Raw genomic sequence first — 10,589 nt, 5'->3', positions numbered from 1 at the left:
GGGGCTGAGGGCCGTTTTCAGGCTGGCCCGTGACTGAAGCTCCCAGCCTCTCCTTTTTTTCTTTTTTTTTATTCTGGGATTTATTTACCTTCTATAATTGAAACTCTGTTGCCTTTACTGGCGCTCCCAGCTCTGAGGCCGCGGCTGGCTGAAAGCAGGTATCTGGGGTTTGTTTAGCTTCTATAATTGAAAGTTTGTTGCTTTTGGAGCTGTTGCTTTCAGAGCTCAGAGCCGGGCCATGGCAGGCGGGGAATCTTGGCTTCCTCCATCACTGGAGCAAGCAAACCTCCTGCTCGCTTCAGCTTCGTGGCTGCTGGCTGCCATCTTTGTTGGCAGTTAATTTGCATATCTCGCTGATTAGCCAATGGGAAGCGTAGTGGAGGTACGGTCAATTACCCTTTTGTCTTTTATTAGATAGGATTCATTGGTTGATTCTTGTATGTGCCCTGACTGAAGATTGAACCCACAACCTCGACACTCTAACCACCTGAGCTACCAGGCTAGGGCCAGAATTCTTTGTCAGTTAATTTTTGTTGCCTTATTGTACTTCTTTAAATGTGTCTCCTTTCATTGACTGGGCTGCATGAAATATCTGGCTTTATTTGGATCATAATTGTTAATTAATTGTTACCTGTAACAACCTAAGAGCTGAATCAACTTCAGAGAATGGAAAACTAGGGGGCAGGCAGATTCATGTCTTTGTAAAGACCAAGAGTCTAAAGCTGTGTTCACATCAAGGAAATTTCACCCTCTCTGTTATGTTAATGAAAACAGAGGCCAATTTCTAAAGTCTGTAAAATTTGCAAGGTGAAAACTCAGAAAGGTAAGACAGGGCAAAAGTGAAAGATGGAGGGGAGGGGTGTCTTTCTTTTCTTTTAAAAAATAACTTAAATAGTATAGACTTTTGCAGACAGATTTTAAAATACAGGAAAACAAACAAAGAAATCCACTTGTGAAAAATCCTCACTCCAAAAACAGATAACTGCTGTTGGTATAAATGACAACAGTGTATTTTCTGTGCCTAAATAGACATCTGTATTTTCACAAAAAAAGTGATCATTCTGCACAAACCATTTTGTGCACAAAATCGTCATGGACATCTTTCAATGTCAATAAATAAATTTCCTGCCCTGGCCGTGTAGCTCAGTTGGTTAGTGTTGTTGACATGCCAGGGTTTCAGGTTCGACCTCCGGTCAGGAGAAGCAACCAATGACACAAATAAGTGGAACAAGAAACTGATGCCTCTCTCCCCCTTCCTCTCTCTCTCTGTGTCTCTAAGTCAATTGAAATAATTCCTTAAAAGTGTTTCCCAAGGTGGTTTCCGAAGGACACCCCGGCGTTAGAAGAAGTTAGGAAATGTGGCTGAGGACTGACTACTATGATACTTTGATGTGACAGACACAATGCTCTTGGCTCTAAGAGGGCTACGCAACAGCCAACTGTTCTTACCATGGAACCTCCCTCTTTGTATTTATTGAGAAGGGAACACAACATAAAACTAACCATGTTAGAGTGAACAATTCTGTGGTATTTAGTGCATTGACTGTGCTGCACAACACCACCTCTAGTTCCAAACCATGCTCCTCACTCCAACATAGATGCCCCTGTACTCACTAAGCAGCTGGATTTTCCTTATCCTGAGGGCCTGAGCTCCTGGCTCTCCTGTGTGTTTGTTGAATGACTAGACAAAGATATGGTTTAAGACTAAGAACAACTCCTTGGACTCTGACCTGTTGGGCTACAAGAACACAAAAGCCCAGGATATAAATCCACACCTGATGATAACCCGAGAGGGTCACTCTCAAGCCCTAGAGAGAAGAAAGCATGTCCTGAGATTTGGTTTGCTGCCCCCATAGCTCCACGGGAAATGTATTTATGGAAATGACTTAAGCCTGAGAAGAGGTGATTTTCCCCAAAGCATTCTGGCAGATTAGAAACCTTTGAAAGAGGACTGTCTTTCATTCAACATGCTGATCATCCTCAGCTCCTAACGACCAACAAATGGTTATCTTGTATCTTTCTAATACACACACACACACACACACACACACACACACACACACACAGAAAACTTTGGGAACAAACAAGACACAATGGTACACCTCTGCCCTGGTGGGGGTGGGCAAAGCCCTCCTCTTTAGCAGGAAGTCAGGAGATTAAATTCCTCAGTCCACACTTCACAACCAGCGGTGTTAAATCTAACATTTCCATTTCAGGTTAAGAGCTAGAAAAAGTACAACCAGGAGTTAAAAGTAGTTTCCTCCAAGGCCTGGGCCTGGGGGTGGGAGGGCAGGGCAGTCTTGCTTTTCATGATTAGCCCTTCTCGGTTAATTAATTTTTAACCACCAGCAAGGAATTCTTTCATTTGAAATTGATTTTTTTTTTTTTTTAAAGAAAGAGGTGCTTTTGAAGGCTAACAATGAGAATAAGTCATCAGGCCTTAAAGGCCATGTGGTCCATGTGATGGGCCCAGCTGTGCTCCAGAGGGAAGACTCCCTGCCTGAGGTCTCTCCCGAATGACCCGCAGGAGAGGGGGTGGGCCTGGTGTCTTCCAGGGAACAGCATGGCCGGAGCGGGCGAGCCAGGAGGACTTCCACTGTGCACCCTCTTATGCTTTCAGCATGTGACAGCTGCGACTATATTACCTGTTTAAAACATGAATGATTTGGGGAGGAGAAAAGGCCACAATGCAAGAATTTTCATTTACTTGCGGTGATTCATTTGTTCATGGTTATGAATGTATGGAAATGGAGAGAAGTTGCTGCAATGAGTTGTAAAAGCGAACTGTTCGAAGCAAATGTGGTCAAATGTCAAACTTCAGTGAGTCTAGGTGAAGCTCATTCATGCAATTTAAATTTTTCCAAAACAAAAACTCGGGGGGAAATGTTAAAAGTTAAAATAAAATGATGTGGACCTGAGAGGCCTTAGGAAATCCCCGCATCCGGGCGACATCCTGGGACAATGAAATCAGAATCTCTGGGTGGGACCCCGCCAGTAGCATTTTAAAAAAAAATTCCTCAGCCGAAACCAGGACTCTATGAGACTGTGAGGTGGTCATCTTAGCTTTAACTTTCTATAATCTTACAGTAATTTTCTATTTCTGCAAAATAGCTCAAAGACACTAGGAATGATTACTAATCTAAAAAAAAATCATTTTTAAAGTATTAAGAAAAAAATAATAAAATTATACCTTAGGAGTAGGGAAGTATAGAGTAGGGGTGGGGAACCTTTTTTTTGCCAAGGGCCATTGGGATATGTATAACATCATTCACAGGCCATGGAAGTTATCAACTTAAAAATTAGCCTGTGGTATTTGGTCAAACATTTAACTCATCCCCTCATGCCTTGGCAGGGCCAGGCCAAATGACTTCTTGGGCCTTATACGGCCTGCGGGCTGGACAGTGCCCACCCCAGCTTTAAGGAAACATAATACCAATGGGACCCTGTGTTTTTAGACTTTGACTTGACCTATTGCGTTTAATAAAGTTCTCTTCTCACACTGTTCCACCCTCAGCGACTTCAGAGAGAGAGGTAGGGTCAGTTCAACTAGACAGGGGAGAAGAGAAAGTTCTAGATGTTTCAGTATCTCGGGGAAGCTGGAATGTACTCAGTTTGGCTGGGGTAGCTGCAAATAGCAGAACACCCAACTCAGCAGGGCTTGAACAATAAGGTCATTGGTTAACCATCTATCAAGGAGATTGGTATTAGGATGTCTCCAGGGGTGGCCATTTAGTTGGTTAATTTGGAAGCTGGGTTTTTTGTTTTGTTTTTTCTTTTTCTTCTTCTTCTTTCCACTCTGATTCTCAGCTTTCTCCTCAGGCTGCCTCCCATCCGACATGGCTGCAGAGTTCCAGGAGGCGGGGAGAGGGTGGTACCCAGAGGCAGCGGAAAGTCCCTGCCTTGTGTCTCTCTAGGGGTGAGGAAAACCTTCCCTGAAGCCCTCTCAGCAGACTTCCCTCCATATCTTGTTGGTCAAAGTCACCAATGACCTGGCAAGAGAAATGAGGCTCCCATGATGGGCTGCCACCCACAGAAGCGCTGTGTGCGTACACATACACATGCACATACATCTAAAATAATATAGAAGACGTTTTATTCCAGTGTAGTTTGGTTTTGTAAGTAGCCACTGTTTCTCTTAGCACTTTAAAATTGTTAATTTATATAATAATCTTAAAAATTCTGTATAATAAGTTCCCAAGACCATTTGGGAATTAGTATGCGATAAAGATTGCCTTTCAAATCTGTGGGCATTAAGATGAATTATACTATAAAGCAGCGGTTCTCAACCTGTGGGTCGCGACCCCTTTGGGGTTCGAACAACCCTTTCACAGGGGTCGCCTAAGACCATCGGAAAACACATATATAATTACATATTGTTTTTTGTGATTAATCACTATGATTTAATTATGTTCAATTTGTAACAATGAAAATACATCCTGCATATCAGATATTTACATTATGATTCATAACAGTAGCAAAATTACAGTTATGAAGTAGCAACAAAAATAATTTTATGGTTGGGGGTCACCACAACATGAGGAACTGTATTAAAGGGTCGCGGCATCAGGAAGGTTGAGAACCACTGCTATAAGGGGTAATGGGATAATGTGGTGGCTGTCTAGAAAAAAATATGAAATTGGAGCTGTCTAGAAAAAAATATTAAATTAGAGCTGTACTTCCAATCATACTCCAGAATAAATAAAAAATGAATCAGAAATTCAAATGTAAAAAATCAAAATTTTAAAAGGACTAGAAGAAATTTAGAGAATATTACAATAATCTTGGCGTGGGGGAGGTCTTTTTCACTAAGACAATAATTCAGAAACTCTAAAAATATACACTAGGCAAAAACTACCACAAGCAAAGTAAAAAGACAAGAATCCGGCAAGGGGGGGGGGGGGATAATTGCAACTCATATAACAACGTACAAATTTCCCTAATATATAAAGAGTCTCTACAAATCAATAAGAAATAGGCCAAGAGTCCTACAGAAAAACTGGCAAAAAATATATAGATGATAGGTCACAGAAAAGGAAATACCAATGGCTTTTAAACACAAGAGAAGTATTAACCTTTGCTATAATGAGAGACATGCAAAATAAACTATATTAACATACTGTTTTTTATGTGTTTGTTTACCCATTAGATGACAAATGACTGAGGAGTCTGATAACATACTGCATGAGCAGGATTGCAGGGACACAGTCATTGTCATAACTATCAAATTTACAAACAGGTATGGCGTTTGAACCAGTAACTCTATTTCTAGGAATTTAATATACAGACATACTTATGCCTATGTAAATAAATATCTAATCCCTTCGTGAAAAGTGTTCATCATTGAGCATAAGTTGTAATAGCAAAGATTGGGAACAACGTAAGTGACCATCAACAGGGGACTGGTTAAACACATTTTGGTCATTTGTACAAGATGGTTTCTTTTTAAATAGAAATATAAAATCTAAATATAAGACCACAACTTTTGTTGCCTCGTTCTTTTTGATATAAAGATGGGGAAAGCCAAATACTGTATTTGGGCCTATGAACAAATGCTGCTCTTGTATTAGTAGAGCTTTTTTTTGTTGTTGTTGTTGTTAATCCTCACCTGATTGATTTCAGAGAGGAAGGGAGAGAAAGAGAGAGAGATAGAAACATCAATGATGAGAGAGAATCATTGATTGGTTGCCTCCTGCCTGCCTCCTACTGGGGATCGAGCCCACAACCTGGGCATGTGCCCTTGACCAGAATCGAACCTGAGACCCTCCAGTCCACAGGCTGACGCTCTGTCCACTGAGCCAAACCAGCTAGGGCCAAGGATATTTTTTTTCATTGATTTTTAGAGAGAGTGGAAGGGAAGGCTGGAGGGGAGAAGGAGAGAGAAGGGGGGGGAGAGAGAGAGAGACATCGATGTGAGACACATTACTTGGTTGCCTCCCAAATGTGCCTTGACTGGGGTCAGGGATTGAACTTGCAACCCAAGTACTTGTCCTTGACTGGGAATCGAATCCTAAACCCTTTGGTGCTCAGGCCAATGCTCTAACCATTGAGCACACTGGCCAGGGCTTAGTGGAACTCCTTATTGGGTTTTTGAGCTTAAATCCACATGGGCTTTTATTTTGTTGGGAATGTTTTATGTTGAAGGGACAGCACGGACAGCTACCATTTCAACAAAGTCAATTCTTTGTACACTTTCTTCCATTTTGTCTTCCTATGACCTGATGAATGGCAGCCAAACACAGCACAGTGGTGGTTCAAAGCCAGGGCGAGGGAGAAGGGCAACTCAGCAGGCTCGCTCACTCGCACAGACGCTATCTTTGCAAAGATGTGATATTAAATTCCATTTGTGCCTGTCAAATATTTACATCCAGCCATGGACACAAATTGATCTTTTTTCCTCCCCACTCTCTATCCTCCGCCAGCCAACTCTGTATTAAGAAAGCAATGGACAAACTAATGTATGGAAAGCGAACCTTTTGTGCTCCCTATAATGACCTATTTTTCCTCTGGGCTCACCAAAGCTGTTCAAACAAGAGCTCCATTGTCCCTTTCAGAAGAGAATAATAGAAAACTTGAAATCTGGAGGTCACTTGACCTCTTAGGAAACAGGGAGCTAGATTATGCAGCTCAAAACCCCGCAGCCTGTTAACATGTGACATGTTATACACACTCATGTTTCCAGAGGAAAAGGCCAGGATGTGGGGGTTCTGACTGCCATGTCAAAGAACCCAAAGATACACTTTATCCAAAACAAACATTACAGCCAAGTGGTAATAACGGTCATCATCGCAACAGTGAGCCAATGACAGCTGCCATTTACCGAGTGCTTAATATTTAACCCTCACCATAACCCTGTGAGACGGGCATGACTATCGAGCCCATTCTACACACGAACAAACTGAGCCTCAGAGACAGAAACTGGCGCATCCGCAAAGTCTTAAAGCTGGTTTTCCAATGAGGATTGCTTTGGATGCCTTTTCCTTAAACAGTGTGCAATTCTGTCTCTCATCTCTCACAGACTCTTTGTCTTTAAAATGTTTAAAAATTTACCATGTACTTAATTACCTAATGAATATTACTAGAAATCATAAACCTACTGAAAGTATTACAACAGTGAAACTATCAATTAAAAAAAAAGGAACACGTAGGAGCAAAGTTGATATGTGCATGGTTAATTGTGGCAAATATGGCCAACTACCCATTAATAGGAGACTGTCACAAATCGTGGACTGCTCATACTGGAGAATATGATGCAGCCATCAAAAAGAATGAAGAAGCATTAGTAAGCTGATATGGGTGCCCTGTCATGTGCAAGTGATGAAAAAAAGCAAGGTACAAACTGGTGTCATAGTATTTTATCTTTTTTTAAAGCTTCACCCGAGGATATGTTTTTCATTGATTCTAGAGATAGAGGAAGGGAGAGGGAGAGACAGAGAAACATCGATGTTAAAGAGAAACATAGATGAGTTGCCTCCTGCACATGCCCCAGTGGAGGATTAAACCTGCAAAAGGGGTATGTGCCCTGCCTGAGAATAGAACCCGTGCACCACGCTCCAAAGAACTGAGCCACATGGGCCAGGGCAGTATTTATCATCTTTAAACTTTCATGTATGTTCATTTTCTTACGGATGCAAGAAATTGCTCAGGAAGGCTACACAGAAAGTGATGAACCATTTCGTTTCAGGGAGGGGAACTGAGTGGTTAGGGGGGCAATAGAGAAATAATTTTATTTATTGTCTAGCCTTTTGCACTTTCTGACCTTGTAGCATAGGTATATATAACCAATTCAAATAAAAACTTCACCTTCCACATTCACAGAGTATCTTTCCACCAGCCCATTTTACAGATGGGAACACTGACACCAAGTACAGCCAGTTGATGGCAGGGCTGGCACCGGCCTCCCAGGCATCCTCACTCCCAGCCCATCTTCTCTGAGCTGCTCCCACTGTCTCAGGGACATGGGGCAGAGAGGGTGGGGCTGAGTGCTGGGAGGAAATGCATCCTTCCTGGAGACCGGCCTACAGAGACGGGGAGAGTTCGGGTTATACCAGACTGCACAGGGTCAGGAGACTGCCCAGAAACTGAACAATCATGGACACTGAGCATCACCAAGTGCCACACGACTTCCCATGTAACCGTGAACTCAGCCCCCTGATTCAAACGCCGTGGACACCTCCTCAGGCCTGCCACCACCAGCAATTCGAATTAGGACCATGAAGTGCAATTGTCTCCAAGCCCTTCCTCTGCTTCCATTTCTACTCCCCCTTCCCAAACCCCTTCCCCACACTTTCAAACATCAGATCATGTCACTCGTCCTTATAACCCTCCAGCCGCCACTCCCGGCAGAGTCCCGGGATGGACAGGAGGCTCAGCCCCACTCGGTGAGGCACTAGGAGAGGAGATGGGACTTGAAGGAGCAAAAGGTGGCAGAAGCACACGCTGAAGACGACTCGGTGGGGGGGGGGGCGACCATTCCCAGGGCTGCCCTGGGCCATGAGCTGAGGATGGAAACCACACAGGGGAAGGGGCCTGGGTCCCTGCGTCACCAGGGCTGCCCTGGGCCATGAGCTGAGGATGGGAACCACACAGGGGAAGGGACCTGGGTCCCTGCGTCACCCCATCAGGAACACTTGGTTTTACTGGGACAAACTGGGTCACACCAAAGACGTGCCCCTCTAAGACCTGCCAGGTGTGACTGGTCTCTCCTGAGTTCTCGCAGATGAAGGCAGGTCTCTTGGTCCATCTGGGGAGGCCCTCGGTCCTCTGTTCCAGCCCAAACACTGACCGACACCAGGACAGAGGGGCGTCTTAGAGAGCTAGGGTGCCCTGGGACCTCTGTAGACAGGGTCAGCCCTCCCGGTGGCAGGAGGAGCCTGGGAATCAGGAGAGCAAGCCTCACCCAGGGCAGGGCCTCACCCCTCTGCTCCGACACCCTCCCGTGCAGGATTGGGGTGGCCTGGCCACTCTGACCCTGGAGGGACAGCTCCCGCTGCCATGGGCCCCGTGCCCTTCCAGAAGGTGCCGCCCAGGGGCATGGCACCCTGTGTGCCCGGGAAGGAGCAGGAGAGAGCGCTGGTTCCAGCCCCACCTGCCTCCCCTCTCCCGCCCTCGTGAGGTCTGTCCGGGGCCTGGCCCGGACCTGTGACAGACACGGAGCCCTCTGCAGGTCCAGTGGGGTCAGCTGTGGCCCAGAGGACACTGGCCACCAGGCCACAGCTGTGCTGCCCAGGAGTAGGGAGGGCTGCTGCCTGGCCCCAGGGCCCTCCCACTGGGCCGGGTCAGCTGGGGTCCCGTCCCCCCCCGCCCCCCGCAGGGTCTGAGCTGGGAGGCGGGGCTCAGGTCCCGGGCTCTCCCTGGGGATCTTGCTCTGCTCGGGTGGTTTCCATAGTAAAGAGCCAGCGCTTCCATGGAGAAGTCGGGGGAGGCTGGACCGACACACAAACCTACGAGGGAGCCCGCGAGCCCTGTGGCCAGCTCTCTCCTCACCCGCCCTGGCCCTGTGCGTGGTGGCCCTGAATGCCACCTGCCACGCGGGCACTGACCTGGAGGCCCCTGGAGAGAGGGCGGGGCAGGGAGCTGACCTCCTTCCATGAGCAGATGCGGCCGCCTTCAACAAGGGGCACGGTCATCGCAGAGACGTGAGGGTCCCACCGACCCGGTGACGACGCAGAGCCCATGTTGAACCCCTGGGAACAGAGCCCGGCACCTGGAGGTGCTTGAAGGCGCGCACTCATCTCCAGCAGAGTCCGGCCCGGCTCTCCCAGGGTGCGAGGGAGGGAAACGACGAGAAAGAGTTGCTCACTTTCCCTGGTGGAAGCCAGGCTGCCATGCCGGTGCCCAGCTCCTGACAGAAGGGCCCGGGGAGGCCGCACCTTGGAAGCAGATAGAGAGAGAGAGACACGGGAGGTGGGCATCGATCACCCAGGGTTGGAAGCCGATCTGAACTCTCATTTTGGCTCCAAACTTAAAAGTGTTTGAAAGAGCCCCAGCAGGTTTGGCTCAGTGGATAGAGCATCAGCCTGCAGACTGAAGGGTCCTGGGTTCGATTCTGGTCAAGGGCACATGCCCGTATTGGGGGCTTGATCCCCAGTGGGGGGCATACAGGAGGCAGCCGATCAATGATTTTCACCATTAATGTTTCTATCTCTCTCTCTCTCTTCCTCTCTGAAATCAATAAAAATATATGTATTTTTAAAAAGTGTATGAAAGAGGAAAAGGAAAAGTACCCAGAAAACTGAGAGAAGAAAATGAACTGAGAGACGTGCTCACAGGACAAAGAGCCTGCCAAGTGGACATTTGCTACGATGTTCCCTGCACAGTCACCAAGGTCCAAAGTACCAGCGGATCCCCTGGGGCACCAGGTCCCCCAGGAGGGAGGTCATGCTGGGAAGGCTCAGGGCTCAAGGGTCCATGTGGGTTTAATTCATCTTCCAGAGCCGCTGGGCGTGAGCACCCACCACCATGGCAAGGCCTATGGCTGGGTTTCTCTCTACGCAAGTAATTTTGGTTTATCTCTTCCAGTCTTTACAGTCTAACTGCTGTGTGGGCAAACTACGGCCCGCGGCCCATATTTGGCCCGTTTGAAATGAATA

Source organism: Myotis brandtii, unplaced genomic scaffold (genome assembly GCF_000412655.1).
Source record: "Myotis brandtii unplaced genomic scaffold, ASM41265v1 scaffold225, whole genome shotgun sequence".
NCBI classification, from domain to species: Eukaryota; Metazoa; Chordata; class Mammalia; order Chiroptera; family Vespertilionidae; genus Myotis; species Myotis brandtii.
Note: the sequence above shows the minus strand (reverse complement) of the source record.